The sequence below is a fragment of the Pan troglodytes genome, chromosome 6, assembly GCF_028858775.2.
Source record: "Pan troglodytes isolate AG18354 chromosome 6, NHGRI_mPanTro3-v2.0_pri, whole genome shotgun sequence".
Taxonomy (NCBI): domain Eukaryota; kingdom Metazoa; phylum Chordata; class Mammalia; order Primates; family Hominidae; genus Pan; species Pan troglodytes.
The window spans coordinates 59,887,195-59,895,636 of NC_072404.2; positions in this window are offsets into that span (position 1 = coordinate 59,887,195).

Consider the following 8,442-nt stretch of genomic DNA (forward strand, 5'->3'; position numbering starts at 1 on the left):
CATGAAAAGAAATGGAGAAACTTTAAATACATATTGCTAAGTAAAAATAGCTGTCTGAAACAGTTAAACACTATATGAGCCCAACTATAAGGCACTCTGGAAAAGCAAAACTCTACAGATAGCTATAGGTTGTTCTGTGGTTGTCAGAGACTCTGGGGAGAGGGGAAGGATGAATAGATGGAGCACAAGGCTTCTCAGGGCAAGGAAATTATTCTGTATGATATTAAAGGGACAATACATGCATTTGGCAAAACCCGAAGAATTTTACAACACAGGAGTGAAACCTCATGTAAGCTATGAACTCCAGTTTAAAAATGATATATAAATGTAAGGTTGCCAATTGTAAAAATGTTCTACACTAATGCAAGATGTTAATGATAGGGGAAGCCATGGGGTTAAGGGTGTACATGGGAACCTTTTGTACCTTCTGCTAAATTTTTCTGTAAAATGAAAACTGCTAAAATATAATCTATTATTTTAAAAAAATAAAATGAAGAACTAAAGCTATGACATGATTATCTAACTTCTTGAAGGTCATGTAGCAAGTTGTGGGAAGACTGCCACTCTGTGTTCCTATCTGCTTCATTAACTACTGGCATACAACAGTGCCCAAGACTGATTTCAGTATACTAAGTTCAAAGAGCTTCACAGAGTTTTATCACACTGCTTGTCCTCAATCGTTCTTGGTGCCCATTTCTCTTTTGACTTTAGGGAAGAGCATCACATTGTACTCCAAGGATTCATCCTCACATTTCTAAAGAATGAATCCCTGTTTGATAACAAGCAGGGCATATCAATTCTTTCAACTTTGGAGTCTTGCTTTGTCTTCACCAATATTCCTAGTGAACCTGAGCCATTTCTCAAGTCATATACACTTGTTAGAGGACTCACCCTCTTGACATCATCTACTTGCCTTCTTCAATCTTTATTCATTGCTAGATCTAATAGGCTTATTTTTAGGCTTGCCTCAACAGTCTGAATTATCAAAGTATCCTGAACATGTATAATGATATATAAATTAACATCCTTTCAATTCAATCAGTATTTGAGTAAATACTGAAATACTTTGAATGACTCCTAATATTTGAATAAATACTCAAAATCTGAGAGTACATATTCCCCCTTTCCATACATACACACATACACACACAAAGACAGAAAGATAGATAATAGAGACAGAGAGAGAATGAGAAAGAAAGAGACAGAATGTTGCTATGTTGTTACTATTGCATAAAATTTTTCTGTTTTTAACTGCCTGCATATTCTGACATTATGTAGTTATACATAGTAAAAATGTAATTTAGGATGCAAATAGTAGAGCAATAGAGAATCCCTTACCCCCATTAATGGCTCCAAAGCAGATGCAATGTAGGGTGGCTAGTGCAGGGGTGACACAGCATGGATTCCCACAGGGAAAGCTAAAAGAACACTGGGGGGTGTGTGCTGAGCCACGGTGCTGGAGAGATGCACGGGACATACAGTTGGGTAAAGAAAGATTACAGGAGTATTAAGGACCCGTGACGTCATTTTAGATAAACTTCACTAAAGGCTGGAAGAGCTTCTGGACTCTTTCCCCAGAGTAAATATGCCACTCTTTGAAAAGCAATGTTGCCCTGGAGAAAGAGAACTTTGACCCCTATTATAACAAAACAAAGAAACAGGTTTTAACAATATTACACTACATATATATAGATATATGCAGTTTACATGTATATGTGGTATATATTTATATACATGAGCTTTGAGTAAATATACATAAACTTTGTGTTTATATCTATATATAAGCTTTGAGTGAATTCAACAAACATTTGAAGTTTTAATTAAAAAAGAGTTGTTTATAAAAAGTAAATTTCAGATAATTTGCACTAGGGTAACTGAATATTGTAAATTACCCTTTGTGTCAAGTCCATAAACTAAGACATTGGAAAATATTGAGACAGAATTTATTGTAGCAAAGAGTGTTTGCATTTAGAAATGAGAAAATAATAAGGTGGCCAAGGGTTGGATTTTCTCTTGTGTTTTTGTTCATGTTTACACTTAACCTTTACTGAAATTTTCGAGAATAAAACTATTTATGAATGTTGATATTCAAATCCATAACCATAAAATATAATTTTTAAAGGAAGACATTTAAAAGCATTAATTTTTTTATTACTGTTCAATGTTTCTCTCACACAAATTCTGAGGTGCAACGAATATGTGAGCATTTAGTAAATGAATAAAATCTATTCATGTTATAAGTATGTAAAGCTTACAATGAATTTCCCAATATATAATGATGAATTTACCAAACAAATCTCAGTATTGTAAAAGATTAGTTTCTGCAGTCATGTGGATGGATGTAGATTGAAGAAATGACAGTTCCCTCCCTCACCCCAGTTTATAAGGGTTTGTATGCACATATGCAACCCAATAGTTTGGAAATAAGGAAATTATGGTATCCTGCCAATTGAACAACAGGGCACACAAATAATTGAGTCATAAATATTTATGCTTATGAAAAGAGAGTAATTTAGAGGCCAGAGCAAGACTAGTACATAATCTAACTGAAAAATATAGAAATATAATAGGCCAGTTAGAAGCAAATATATTGTCAACTTAGAAAACAAAATAATTGTTATAGAAGCAATCCACAAAAGCACCCCCTTAGGAAGGTGTTGCTCTTGAAAATCAGACACTAGTATCTCCTCTTCTTCAATATCCATATTAAGGACATAATTATAACAGATTTTTATAATGTGATGTTACAAACCTTTAAATCATATGAACATAAACTTCCTTGCTTAGAATTCATACTCACCAAGCAAACATATGATTACTTGTCTCTCTGTGTATTGAGACTGCATTGGCCAGGTTACTACAAAGTTGGTAACCAGTTAAACTTTCCAATTTGTAATTTTTAAAAATGAATAAATTGACATGCAGGTTTACATAATTGTATTTAATGGAAGTCTCAAGAGCATAAATAATGAATTCACTAAAATTCAGGGAATACCCTTATGACACTTTCATGAGACATGTGGCCAGATGATGGTACTCCTGGTAACTCATCTAAATCGCCCTCTCTCTAATTTCTCCAATTGCCATTGGGTGTTTTTATATTTGATGGATTAGTTGAAATTAGTAGGCCATTGCAGACAATTAAATGAAGAACTCTTACAAGGAAATTGAACTCAAATGTAACTTCATGAGTACAATCCATTAATCAACTGAACTAACCATGGAATATATTTCATCAAGTTCTAATAAAATCACTACAATATCAGATGCAACATGAAAAACCCAGCCTATCAACCCATCAAGCTCACTAATATAATATCCCACATAGAGATTTGATCAATAACGCCTACAGAGATTGGGCTAGAGAATATTAAATCTAATGTTATTCTCTAGATTACATGTCTAGATGACACACTTGGAAAATGTGTTTTATTTAATATTAATAATTCCCTCAAATATTTGCTCTTTCAAGAACTAATATTACTTTCATGGGTTTTATCAAACTGTTCAGGGAGAAAAATATATTAAGATTAAAGATATGCTGGAATTAATTGCATTGTCATAAATCTGATCTATAAATCTCATACAAATCTGGAAATTAGACCCAGTTTTTGCCATATAATGTATTGATATATACGTTATTTCAAATGAAAGTCATAGTGTCTTATTAATTCCAGGATTTTAAATAAACAGTTCAAAGTAGTAAATATTTATTTTTCTATATTAATTTATTAGTATCTAATATACCTCTGAAAATATTATGATTTTGTAGTTTCTGGAACTCATTTGTACACTGTACACATTGAAATGTAAAACTACAGTTGTGTCTGTTGGACAGCATCATATATTAGAAAAATAATGACTAGCAGAGTTGATTATTTATTTACTTGTTGTTCGGCAATCATGGTCACAACCTGATGATCTTTTCTTTATTGGCAAGGGCCTCATTCTTTCTATCTGAGACAACTTGCACATAAATTCTGAGTTTCCAGCTCACTTGTTATGAACACTTGGTCCAAATCCTAAGTGTGTGCCATAAATCACACTGGGTAATGATATCATGGTGGCACTCTTCCTGTGCTTTTTATAAATCAACATTTATTAAGAATTACATTGTTTTGTCATACACTGTTATAGAGGTTGGAGATGTAAGAGTGACTAAGAGAGACATGTCCCCTTCCTTAGAAAGCTGTATGGTGGCACAGAACGCCATGCCTTACAAAAACAGGAGGAAATCTAGAGAGCTGGCCAAGAAAGTTACACAAACCAAGAAGAAGATCCAAGCAAAATTATTGGTTATATTCTGCCTAGAAATAAGCAAGCAAAAAACATATTAAAAAGCCTCTGTTGATTCTTATTTGGAGACTAAAACAATAACCTTCATGGGATCAAAAATATCACCTCCAACTTAAACTGTAGACAAGGCAGAGAATAGAAGATAAGTTTTCATAAAAAGCAAATCGATGAAATAAAAGGTATTAGGTCTATAAAAATTAAAAGGAAAATTATAAAGAAAACATAAAAGAGAAGATGATAAAATCGTTTCTTGTGCACAATGCGTACTATCTCAGTAAAGAGCAGACAGATCATGAGGAGGAGAAAGAAATAAGAGAAATAAGTGTCCTCCCAAGGCCTCATGCTCCAGACCTAAAATTAACTTGCTTACTAACCACTAAATTAACAAAGCCCAAACTTTCTGAATTTTAAGTTTACTTAAACAAGTAAATCCCATATGCACTCAGACATAAATCAAGAAATACATTTTTAAAAGGCAGAAGAGTTCTATATTTCAACAGAAAATAACTGAATCATAATGAAATAACACATGCAGAGGTTTGTGCAGTGTAGATTATTACCAAAATGTTTCTAAGCCAAGCCAAGTTGCTATGAGTAAGAAAAATAAGAGAAAAACTACATATCAATGTTCCTAGAAAAAATTCTTCTCACCTACTCACATATATATCTAAACTTGCACTGAAGCTGATTGATAGGTGAGTCAGATATGAAATCTCAAATTAGGAAGATGTGGTAAGATAGAAATATCAGTCATGAGATATACATTAGATAACAGAAGGTACCTAAATCTAAGCAAAGACATAAAATACTTTATAACAATGCATAAGTCAAAATAACCTAATATTAATATATAAAATAATAATAAATATCTCAACAGCAACACTAAAATATAGATTTAAAAACTAGATTACTTTAAAACGTTAGTTTTATGCAAGAAACAAAAGAGAAAGTAAATGCAATTTAAGACTTTATACACGTGATCTTTAAAGATACTGTTTTCTTCTTTAAACTAGTAACTAGGGAGAAATAGTTGAACATATGATTATGAAGAAGTAGTAAAATAAAGCATGAACATAAAATATTCAAATCGTTGGAAAAGAGGGAGAAAGATAGGCATGCAATTTATTGTGAAGCTGTTGTCCAGGAGATGTCTAAAGAGCCCATGGGTTCAATGCAGCGGACGTTCCAATGCGGGGGATGCCTGAACCAGGTGTTCCTCCAGCTGTCATCTTGGGCTTAGACCAGCATCCTATAAGCAGGTAATGTGTGTAGATTAATCTGCGATTTCAGAAGTTATTGTATAAGCCTGGACCATGCAAAGGCACACCACGAAGTGCTGATAGTAGAGAAAGACCTCAGACCTGGGCAACATGTGCATGGGGGAAGCTGATGCATTCTGAGTGATCCCCACGTATTCCCCAGCTGTCCTCTGAACACATCCCTATATCTGCAATTGCACTAACCCTAAAGTTAGCAAATGCCTGATTTTTCAGTTGTTAGATATGAATATGAGTCTGATTTTAGGGTATAACCAATTGGTAGAATCAACCCAACTATCAAAGATGATATAACAAGAAGAAAGGATGAAATGCAAGAAAATTTAAAAGAACTAAAACAACACCAGAATATATAAGCTTGGCTGTTATTCAGAAAGCAGAACCTCTCCTTTGATAAGGCACAGAGTCTCAGTTGTTATTCCCAAGTAATGTAAGAGCATATAAATGCTTTTAACACAAAATTAAGACAAGAAATAAATATAATTGAGTGAAAAAGTAATATTATAAAAATTTGTGTACAATCTGCTCCAAGATTATAAAAATTACACAGGTATTCTCCAATGAAGAAGATATATATGTATATACACAGATATATATGAATAAATATATGATAACATATGATAGATATGATTACATATACATATCTATATAAACACAAATAATATATTTATTTGTGTACAATATATGTATAATTATACATTGGAATGCGTGTGTATAATTATACATCGGAATATATATTTTAATACTGGGTGACAAGATTACCTTAATTCTTATTTTCTTTTTTTCTTTGTATTTCCCAATGTGAATATTTTTATTATTTGCTTAAAGAAAAAATATGCTTGTTACAAACAGTGAATCTAACATGGCAATGAAAGCCGGCAGGCTTCTATTCTCCCAGTGAGAGTCACTGAGTTGTCATTCAAACTAGCATCTTTTTATGACCTTTGCCAATGAGCTTAAGTCCCATTCAACCTTCATATTCTCAACACAGTCAACCTCCTTTTTCCACTCCATGAGTCCTTGGTTGTCTTTGGCCGATGAAAGCTGGTCACTGTACATGTGGATCTCCAGGTGTCACACCTTGAGAGTAACTTTTTTTGTATACGTCACAAGAAGTGTATGCAAGATGGCATTTTTTCACTGTGACTTCATGAGATCCCATCCATTAGAAGCAACTGTTGGAAGCCACATCAGTGGGAGCGGAGTGATGCCCAAGGTTTGGCCCCCTTCCCACAGGGGTTCACTCCATTGTAGCTTCGCGCATACGTCTCACAGTTCAAGGTAAGTGCAACAGCCCAGTGGAAATGAATGTTTTTCTCACTGCTCTGGTTTTCAAAAGAGATTGTGGCTGGAGTCTGTTCCTCCTTTTATCCAGCTCCCACTTGGATGCTGAAAGATTGAAGACAAAGGAATGTACTCAGATGACACAAAAGTCATCCAAAGCTGTTAGACTATGACTTCACAGTTGTGTCCACTGACATCCTCCATGCTGACTTCAATTAGGAGATGGTGTTAAAGCTCTTAAGCATTTCCCAGGTTTTACCTGGCACAAGCCACACTTTTTGTGTAAAAGTCGTCTCCATGATAGACTGCCACCCATTTCCCAAGGCTCTTGATGTCCACACATGTATGTAGTATTTCTTCCCTGCTTCTCTTCTGCAGGAGGCATAGCCATGCCTTTTATCTTCACTGCCCAGCAGCAAGAGGAAAGACAGAGATAAAGGGCAGCTTCACACACAACACAGAAGTGGTGGGGGTGAGCCCCCATCAGATCTGGTTTTAAGGACGTGGCCTCAAATTCGCCCTGTCATTTCAGTGAAGTTGCTCAAATATTTGGGGCTTCATTTCCTCATCAATGAAATGTAAATAGTTCTTGTAGCAGATGTTGTGAATATTCTATCCATATCCCCTGGACAGCCCAAGAGTCATCTCAGACATGTGTCTGACTCCCTGTGTTTCTCAGTCAAAGGACTCTCTGGACGCAGCACTGTTCAGTCCTTAGGGCAGGCTGAGAGTGCCCAAGAGTTAATGCATCAAGAGCCAATCTCAGAAAATGAGAGAGGTTTGCTGGTGGCTGGATGCCTCAGCTTACTTGGTGGAGACAGCTCTCAGCAGGCACCCCATAAAATCCAGCCCCAGGTGTCATGGTGGCAACTCCCTCCATGCAGCAGGATTTACTGGCTTTCCATCCTTTCATGTCTTCCTTCCCCATTTCCTTAGTGTACTCCTTGGGTCCCCTCCCATATCACCTATTGTGCTTAAATCCCTATCTCAGGACCTGCACTGGGTAGTGGTGAAATCTAAACTCATGTAGCACTAGAGGATAAAAACACAGTTTATGATGATGACATAAACAGAGCATCTACAGAGTGTGTAATACAGAGCTTGATGCAGAAGAGAACTTTAATAACTATAACGTCCCTTCATCCCTATGTGACTGAAACACCAGGGCTTGGTCTATATTCTATGCTCACCGCACAGAAAACCAATGACTGAGATGACGAGAATTGCCAAGAAAGAGGCTTTAATCAGGTGCTGCAACCAAGGAGATGGGAGCTCAGTTTCAAATCCATCTCCCTGAATGGCTAAAACTAAAGGTTTATATGGCAGGGAAGAAACGTAATAATGCATAGCAAAGCAGGAACTAGGAAGGGGCAAAGAAGCAGTCATCATGAAGGAGGGGCCCCACATCTCACTGTCTGGATGTGGTGATCGGTGAGTTTTAGTTCTCTGTTACTTTTTTTTGAGAGTCCTGAAGGCAGTTTCCTGAGGAAGGAATTCAGATAACACAAATGTAAGTTTCAAGCTTTAACACCAGAAGGTCCATTTCCTTTATCAAAAAAATAAAATTTTAAAAAAACTGTCTATG